Source organism: Aedes albopictus, chromosome 2 (genome assembly GCF_035046485.1).
Source record: "Aedes albopictus strain Foshan chromosome 2, AalbF5, whole genome shotgun sequence".
NCBI lineage: Eukaryota > Metazoa > Arthropoda > Insecta > Diptera > Culicidae > Aedes > Aedes albopictus.
Window position 1 is genome coordinate 36598932 of NC_085137.1, and position 9947 is coordinate 36608878.

A 9947-nucleotide genomic window follows, 5' to 3' on the forward strand; every position below is an offset into this window, starting at 1 on the left:
TCGGTCCACTTGCCAAAAGTGGATATAGCACATTTACTGCCAGGTAGTTGTGTTGCAGTCAGCTTGATACCGTAGCAAGCGCCCCAATTCTTGTGCGCTCGTAAGATAGGGTAATTGGGTCTGCCCGCCATGGGAGACAGCTTCACAGCCGTGAAGTATTTCGTTGGCTCAGCTAGTGCCTCACTCGGAGCTGACAAGAACTAGCCTGAGTATCCAAAGGAGCGCAAATTGCAGTATCGAAGTCACAGCATGCGTGCTAATTCCCACCGAAGATTTGTGAGCATCAGTCCGAGCGGAAGAAGTCCATCCGAAGAAGTTATCAGCGAGAAACTTCTAGTCGTCAAGTGTCCTGTCGACAAACCATCCCGAATCCAGTTCAGTCAGCGAGTACAGCTCCAAACGTTCAGCAAACCAAGTTATGAAATCGATAGAATCTGAAAAACATCGATACTCGAGGAAAATTTTGTCTAACAGCAAGTGAAGGAAGGCGCCACAGGGCACAGTGATGCGAGGGCGGAAAAAGTCGGAAAATCAACTTACGTGCACCGGACACCTGAGGGCCTCCATTCAGTTGTTTTGTTAAATGTAAATCCAGTTGAAAAAGCCTTCTCTCATTTTATTGATAGCTACCATCGCCACCAAGGGGACCGGACTGTACTGTTCGAGTCATTACATCGCCAACCGAGTAGGACTTCAAGCCAAACGAAATAGCAATCATCTTGAATCCGGATCAACGAATACGCTGCAGCACGATGTAGCCAGATGAAATTTCTGAACCATCAGAGAAGAACAGTTTCTTCCAGAAGCCACAGACCAATCTACGTGGGGTTCAACAGCAGTTCCCAACCTTATCGCGTGGAGTCCGGATGACTTAGGTCATAAAACAAGTCGAGCATGAGGCATGGCGGTTCCAGCATACACGCGTCGTCACGTCTTCCCGGAGCAACCGCAGACACAGATAAGCATGCATCGATCCCAGGACGTTGACGAGACTGGAGCCAGCCATCTGTCCATCCCATACACCGGAATATGCTATCCTGGATCCAGCGGAGATAAATCCGTAGTCAACCTGGAATCTTTCCACTCAACCAGCGAAGTAGGGCTACAAACCGCAGTGTACCAGACCCAAACGCATTCCAGCGGAAGAAATCCGTTGGAGTATTCTCTCTACCGTCGTCGTTGCTATCCAACATGAACCATTGAAGGCCGTCACACCCTACAGATCCAGATCGGTGAACTCTCCATGAGTTAAAGCAGCATCTTCGTGCAGCAAGCAGACGTCTACAAGAACCATCAACGCGTCATCCAAGGCCATTTCATTCAACGGCTTTAGGACAGAAGGTCGAATGTACAAAAGGTCGAATGGGACAAAAGGTCGAATGGTTCATGTTCTTGCTCATTGAGAGAAACATTATGGTGCTTTTATAGTAATCATATGTATTTCAGCCACTGACATTTCTATAGGAAATTTTTCCTTCTTTTGTTTATAGGCTATTCTTTCAAGTTGTGTTGGTGTAGTATTTAACGGCAATTTAGTTTGATGTTTTGTTCAGTAATTTTTCCTTCTTAAATTTATAGGCTGTTCTTTTAAGTTTTTTTACTGAATAATTTATCGACTATTTAGGTACTTATAATTTAATCAGAAATTTTGCCTTCTTTAATTCAATAGCTGTTCTTTCTATCTCTACTGCAGAAAAAATTACTACTTGTGATTAGTGATCATCCGGGATGATTCATCCCCTCTTGGATTTATAGGTAGTTCCGACGAATTACACTGTATAAGTATAAATAATTTCTTCGAATTTCGACTGCTGATGATTATGTTGGGAGGTATGGCGTTCAGTCTTTGCAAGAATAACTCAAAAACGGATTCTTAAGCTTTCATAAGTTATTCCTCCAAAGATTGAAAGCCATACCTCCCAGCCCGTGAACCGTATAGTACATTTTTTTCATTATAGGATTTTGGAGGCATTCCAAAGAGCTTCAGAGCATTTTTCGGCGGATTTCACAAACGTTACGGAGGCGTTATATGGCGTTTTTGGGGGTTTCGGAGGGCCTGAGGTGCGTAACATGGGGTTTCTGGCGGTATTAGGGGGATTTTGGAGGCATTCAAAAGAGCTTCAGAGCATTTTTCGGCGGATTTCAGAAACGTTACGAAGGCGTTACATGCCGTTTTCTGGGGTATCGGAGGGTCTGAGGTGCGTTACATGGGGTTTCTGGGAGTATTAGGGGGATTTTGGAGGCATTCCAAAGAGCTTCAGAGCATTTTTCGGCGGATTTCAGAAACGTTACGAAGGCGTTACATGCCGTTTTCTGGGGTTTCGGAGGGTCTGAGGTGCGTTACATGGGGTTTCCGGGGGTTTAAGGGGGATTTTGGAGGCATTCCAAAGAGCTTCAGAGAATTTTCGGCAGATTTCACAAACGTTACGGAAGCGTTACATAGCGTTTTCAGGGGTTTCGGAAGGTCTGAGGTGCGTTACATGGGGTTTCCGGGGTTATTAGGGGGATTTCGGAGGCATTCCAAAGAGCTTCAGAGTATTTTTCGGCGGATTTCAGAAACGTTACGAAGGCGTTACATGCCGTTTTCTGGGGTATCGGAGGGTCTGAGGTGCGTTACATGGGGTTTCTGGGGGAATTAGGGGGATTTCAGAGGCATTCCAAAGAGCTTCCGAGCATTTTTCGGCGGATTTCAGAAACGTTACGAAGGCGTTACATGCCGTTTTCTGGGGTTTCGGAGGGTCTGAGGTGCGTTACATGGGGTTTCCGGGGGTTTAAGGAGGAATTTGGAGGCATTCCAAAGAGCTTCAGAGAATTTTCGGCGGATTTCACAAACGTTACGGAAGCGTTACATAGCGTTTTCAGGGGTTTCGGAAGGTCTGAGGTGCGTTACATGGGGTTTCTGGCGGTATTAGGGGGATTTTGGAGGCATTCCAAAGAGCTTCAGAGCATTTTCGGCGGATTCCAGAAACGTTACGAAGGCGTTACATGCCGTTTTCTGGGGTATCGGAGGGTCTGAGATGCGTTACATGGGGTTTCTGGGGGTATTAGGGGGATTTTGGAGGCATTCCAAAGAGCTTCAGAGAATTTTCGGCAGATTTCACAAACGTTACGGAAGCGTTACATAGCGTTTTCTGGGGTTTCGGAAGGTCTGAGGTGCGTTACATGGGGTTTCTGGGGGTTTCTACTTTCTATCATTCTAGGCATCTATTTCGAATTGCAATGCGGTAGTAAATAGCTGCATATAAGCTAATTGTCGTTTTACTGACCACTTTATCATGTCTTCCAAATTGTCTACTGTGAATTATACCTTTTGTTCTATTCGACCTTTTGTCCATTCGACCTTTTGTCCATTCGACCTTATGTCCATTCGACCTTCTGTCCCATTCGACCTTTTGTCCATTCGACCTTTTGTCCATTCGACCTTTTGTCCATTCGACCTTTTGTCCATTCGACCTTTTGTCCATTCGACCTTTTGTCCATTCGACCTTTTGTCCATTCGACCTTTTGTCCATTCGACCTTTTGTCCTTCGACCTTTTGTCCTTCGACCTTATGTCTTTCGACCTTTTGTCATAGATTCAGTAGGCATACAACAGACACACTAGAAATTGAACCATGTTACTGTTGAAAGACTTTATTACGATTATTCCGACCAAAAAAAAGTTTTTTCAACGTGTTGTACAAATTACAACAGCGCGATCACTCCGGGGTTCATAGGGCGCAATAGTGAAATCATTTCATTGGGGCGTACCAGTATAGGAGCACTTAAATTTTGAAACTTTGAATATCCAGCAGTAATTTTACTGCTGAAAAGTGAAGCTGTGCAAGACAGGACAAGTCTTGGCGGCAGTGTTACGAGACGACGAACCTTTTAAGTGGTTGAATCTGTCAAAATGACTAGATAATTGTCGAATATTTTGAATTTTCGTGGTGTAATGAAGAATCTAGTATTTTTTTACAGTTACGGATGAATGCCATTCGGAATCTCTTTAATGTTTCTGTAGTTCGTTTTGCCGCATAAACCCTCCTAAGCTGTTTGGTTTTTCGCACCACAATAGCGTAGTGCACGTCCAGTGTACCTGGGTCATATGGCTCAACATCCTACTAGGGCTAAAGCTGCTGGGTTTTCAATAGTATCTAGCCTAAAGTTACTTCCGTATTTTGGTTTTAATCACAGTGCTCACCATCGGAACCGGCGTATTTCACTGGGTCACTGTGAACCACCCAAATTTCTTCGTGCAAACGAAAAGGTGCAGCAGTTCTCCTTGTGTCACCTTCAGAGTCCTAACCGTTATTCTCATCAGCACCCTGCTCCTGTACGCACTGTGCAATCGGTGGGAAAGACGCACATCCGGTCCGGTCCCGGTGGACTGCATCATGTGGTGTCTGTGCACTCAGATGAGTGAGGGTGCCATTTCCCGGGACAACCTGGACGCCATTCATGCCGAAATGGGGGACTGCATTGCACGGCTCCGCGAAAGTGCCCGTAAATTGCTGAACGACACCGCCGCCGGCAGCTCCCTTCAAGAGCTGGAAGACTAGTTTCGCACCAATCGTCCCGTAAGCTCCGCCGAGGAGGAGATTCTCAAATTGAAAAGGTAATGGCACTTATTGGGCGACGGACGTCCGTCTGTTGGATTTGATTTATGCGGATTTGGGATCTTTTTTCTGTCTTCTGTATGTAGAGTAGGGTGGCCCACACTTATATGAAAAACAAAAATTTCGAAAAATGGCAAGTCTTACCTCCTAAATCAGTTGCTTTGGACTCCCAGAAGCTACGTTCAAAATTTTAGCAAAATCAATTAAACCTAAGGGGGCGCTCAAAACACTTGAAGTTTGTATGGGAAAACTTGGCCAAATGTATGTAGAAATTTTAAGTTTTCGAATTTTGCCGCTAGGTGGCGCTGTAAGCGTTCAGTAATCAAAATCTTTGGTATTATTGTAGGTGACTATATGCCAAACAACTTTGTCGAAGACCGCAAAGTGATCTGACGGCTGTGAAAAAAGTTATACCCTAGGTAAAGTGAGGATAAACTTTATTGTTGTTTTTCCAATACATGTAGGAATAATATCAATAATGAAATCTCAATACTTTGCCTCACTTGGCCTAGCGTATAACTTTTTTCACAGTCGTCGGATCACTTTACGGTCTTCGACAAAGTTGTTTGGCATATAGTCACCTACAATAATACCAAAGGGTTTGATTACTGAACGCTTACAGCGCCACGTAGCGGCAAAATTCGAAAACTTAAAATTTCTACATACATTTGGCCAAGTTTTCCCATACAAACTACAAGCGTTTTGAGCGCCCCCTTAGGCTTGATTGATTTTGCTAAAATTTTGAACGCAGCTTCTGGGAGTCCAAAGCAACTGATTTAGGAAGTAAGACTGTGGGCCACCCTAATGTAGAGCCACTAAGCCTTTTGCTTACGGAACGAGCTATCAAAGAACTACCTACTCCGCTCCAATGATGGAGCAGTGCGGAGCTGGTGCAATCCCTGAACCAGCATAAATTCGAACCAATTAGGAGATTATCAAACGGAGCGGAGAAATAGAAGAAGCTTTTAGATGTTTGATTTGTGTTGCTGTTTTTTGAGTTCGTTATTTTCGGAATCTGTCGTTTGAGTGTTTGGTGCGTTCTTGTTGCTGTCTTATTTGCAGCCGCATTTTCCTCTGAGAAATGGACTGCGTTGCTTCCCTAGGAACTGTTTTACGTGAGTATTGCATGGAAATCTTCTTGTTGAGCTATTGCATTTTTGAACGAATGGACTAAGAATTCAGAACATATTGCGCATTTTCCACCCAATTTGACCCCTTTCGCAGTTAGTATAAGTACGGGATCATGAATAAAACTGCGATTTTGCATCGAATCGTGTTGGTGTCTTCACAACACTTATGCATTATAAGTTGCTGAAAAAGTGCGCAGAAACGATTCGATGCAAAATCGCAGTTTTATTCATGATCCCGCACTCATACTAACTGCGAAAGGGGTCCGATGGGGTGGGAAATGCGCAATAATTTTCCTTTTAAATTTTTCACCTTTTTAACTTAACCCTTTGGAGCCGGAGGGGTCATATATGACCCCGGCGATGAAACCGAGCATAATAAACGTGTTCGACACCAGCGAGGTAGCGTCAACAGCGGCGAAAAAAATCGGCTCCAAAAGGTTAAAGCTCTCAATGTAAAAATCCCAAATTGACTTCAATCCATCCGTTCCACGCACGAAACATCTTGTTCTGGAATAAACAACCCGTAGAGAAGAAAAATCCTTGTCACCGGCAGCACAATCTGATGAAGAGTTTATTGTTTGACATCTTGGGTTATTTTTCGGAACATGGATAAAAACGCATAAAAACCGAGCCTGCTGTTGGTGGAGCCATAAAGATGACAGTTGTGAAATAAAAAGATAAATCCCGACAAGCAAGAAAGCAAAAAAAAAAAACAGAAAATCATCGCAGAAGTGAGCAACACGACAAGTTGTTGTTGATTTTTTTTTTTTTCGTTTGTTTGGAGTACTTTTGCACCGATTCCTTGGGTTGATTTTCCGCCGTTTTCTTTTGGTGCTTCTTGAGGCGAATAAATTGGATACATGTCAAAGGCAGCAGAAAATTTTTACTACCACCACCCAGTCGGTTACCCGGTACCGCCATGTCATCGTCTGTCTCAACTCTGTTTGCGGAAAATCGTCGGATAACAACTTATGCCGGTCCCAAACAATGGAACATGATGATATCGTCAAATATTTTCAAGTAGGATTAGCGATAGGTTAAACACGGGAGTCGTGGCTCGTAAAATGACGGCGATGATGAGCTGTGTTTATTTATTTCGTTCTATTCTTTGGGAATCGTTTTGAGTGGTTTCTTTCAGTTTCCTTCGTTTATGAGGAGAACGTATTCAGCACAATGTTGAAGCCTCATCACTTAACATTCCTCTCGCGCACATGGCTTCATTTCGTTTGCGCCTAAATGTAGGTAAGCGTAAGTATCAATTGAACGAGAACATCGCAGATGGGTTTTGTTACCCGGCGCCAAACCACCCTTCAGGAAATTACATACATTTAGGCGTTTTCCGCATATAAGGCGAGTTGAAGGAATTCGGTCGTCCTGCGATATTTATATTTTCGAATAGAATCCTAGCAATAATCCGGGATATTTGTTGAGAATATTTTCTACGAAATAAGCAGGATCATGCTACTTTAGTCCTGATTTATACCTCGTCGACTTGTTCTACAAAATAAGCATGAAAATGTTGAAAACGCTAATTGTTACACAATATTCGACTTTTCATCCACTTAAACGCAAAGGGTGATGGGGTGTGAAGTTGTAATGTCCTGTCGATGTTCAAGGATCACTTTTGAGGTCCTTTTGGATCAATCCTAGTAACCGGACTTCTTCCCATTTAATTTTATCTGCATTTTTGAATGGAAATTGGATGAAATAATTTATTATTTCACAATATTCGACTTTTCATCCACTTAAACGCAAAGGGTGGTGGGGTGTGAAGATGTAATGTCCTGTCGATGTTCAAGGATCACTTTTGAGGTCCTTTTGGATCAATCCTGGTGATCGGACTTCTTCCCATTTAATTTTATCTGCATTTTTGAATGGAAATTGGATGAAATAATTTATTATTTCACAATATTCGACTTTTCATCCACTTAAACGCAAAGGGTGATGGGGTGTGAAGATGTTATGTCCTGTCGATGTTCAAGGATCATTTTTGAGGTCCTTTTGGATCAATCCTGGTGACCGGACTTCTTCCCATTTAATTTTATCTGCATTTTTGAAGGGAAATTGGATGAAATAAATGATTATTCCACAATATTCGACTTTTCATCCACTTAAAACGCAAAGGGTGATGGGGTGTGAAGATGTAATGTCCTGTCGATGTTCAAGGATCATTTTTGAGGTCCTTTTGGATCAATCCTGGTGATCGGACTTCTTCCCATTTAATTTTATCAGAATTTTTGAAGGATATTAGATGAAATTATTGATTATTCCACAATATTCGACTTTTCATCCACTTAAACGCAAAGGGTGGTGGGGTGTGAAGATGTAATGTCCTGTCGATGTTCAAGGATCATTTTTGAGGTCCTTTTGGATCAACCCTGGTGACCGGACTTCTTCCCATTTAATTTTATCAGAATGAAGGAAATGAAGATGAAATAATTGATTATTCCACAATATTCGACTTTTCATCCACTTAAACGCAAAGGGTGATGGGGTGTGAAGATGTTATGTCCTGTCGATGTTCAAGGATCATTTTTGAGGTCCTTTTGGATCAATCCTGGTGACCGGACTTCTTCCCATTTAATTTTATCTGCATTTTTGAAGGGAAATTGGATGAAATAATTGATTATTCCACAATATTCGACTTTTCATCCACTTAAACGCAAAGGGTGATGGGGTGTGAAGATGTTATGTCCTGTCGATGTTCAAGGATCATTTTTGAGGTCCTTTTGGATCAATCCTGGTGACCGGACTTCTTCCCATTTAATTTTATCTGCATTTTTGAAGGGAAATTAGATGAAATAATTGATTATTCCACAATATTCGACTTTTCATCCACTTAAACGCAAAGGGTGATGGGGTGTGAAGATGTAATGTCCTGTCGATGTTCAAGGATCATTTTTGAGGTCCTTTTGGATCAATCCTGGTGATCGGACTTCTTCCCATTTACTTTTATCAGAATTTTTGAAGGAAATTAGATGAAATTATTGATTATTCCACAATATTCGACTTTTCATCCACTTAAACGCAAAGGGTGATGGGGTGTGAAGATGTAATGTCCTGTCGATGTTCAAGGATCATTTTTGAGGTCCTTTTGGATCAACCCTGGTGACCGGACTTCTTCCCATTTAATTTTATCAGAATTTTTGAAGGAAATTAGATGAAATTATTGATTATTCCACAATATTCGACTTTTCATCCACTTAAACGCAAAGGGTGATGGGGTGTGAAGATGTAATGTCCTGTCGATGTTCAAGGATCATTTTTGAGGTCCTTTTGGATCAATCCTGGTGACCGGACTTCTTCCCATTTAATTTTATCTGCATTTTTGAAGGGAAATTAGATGAAATAATTGATTATTCCACAATATTCGACTTTTCATCCACTTAAACGCAAAGGGTGATGGGGTGTGAAGATGTAATGTCCTGTCGATGTTCAAGGATCATTTTTGAGGTCCTTTTGGATCAATCCTGGTGATCGGACTTCTTCCCATTTACTTTTATCAGAATTTTTGAAGGAAATTAGATGAAATTATTGATTATTCCACAATATTCGACTTTTCATCCACTTAAACGCAAAGGGTGATGGGGTGTGAAGTTGTAATGTCCTGTCGATGTTCAAGGATCATTTTTGAGGTCCTTTTGGATCAATCCTGGTGATCGGACTTCTTCCCATTTGATTTTATCAGAATTTTTGAAGGATATTAGATGAAATTATTGATTATTCCACAATATTCGACTTTTCATCCACTTAAACGCAAAGGGTGATGGGGTGTGAAGATGTAATGTCCTGTCGATGTTCAAGGATCATTTTTGAGGTCCTTTTGGATCAACCCTGGTGACCGGACTTCTTCCCATTTAATTTTATCAGAATTTTTGAAGGAAATTAGATGAAATAATTGATTATTCCACAATATTCGACTTTTCATCCACTTAAACGCAAAGGGTGATGGGGTGTGAAGATGTTATGTCCTGTCGATGTTCAAGGATCATTTTTGAGGTCCTTTTGGATCAACCCTGGTGACCGGACTTCTTCCCATTTAATTTTATCTGCATTTTTGAATGAAAATTGGATGAAATAATTTATTATTTCACAATATTCGACTTTTCATCCATTTAAACGCAAAGGGTGGTGGGGTGTGAAGATGTAATGTCCTGTCGATGTTCAAAGATCACTTTTGAGGTCCTTTTGGATCAATCCTGGTGACCGGACTTCTTCCC

At 41.9% G+C, this 9947-nt stretch overlaps 1 pseudogene; it reads left to right on the forward strand.

Annotated features, from left to right (window-relative positions):
- Positions 1 to 901: 901 nt before the first annotated feature.
- Positions 902 to 5469, forward strand: LOC115263934 (uncharacterized; annotated as a pseudogene).
- Positions 5470 to 9947: the final 4478 nt, after the last annotated feature.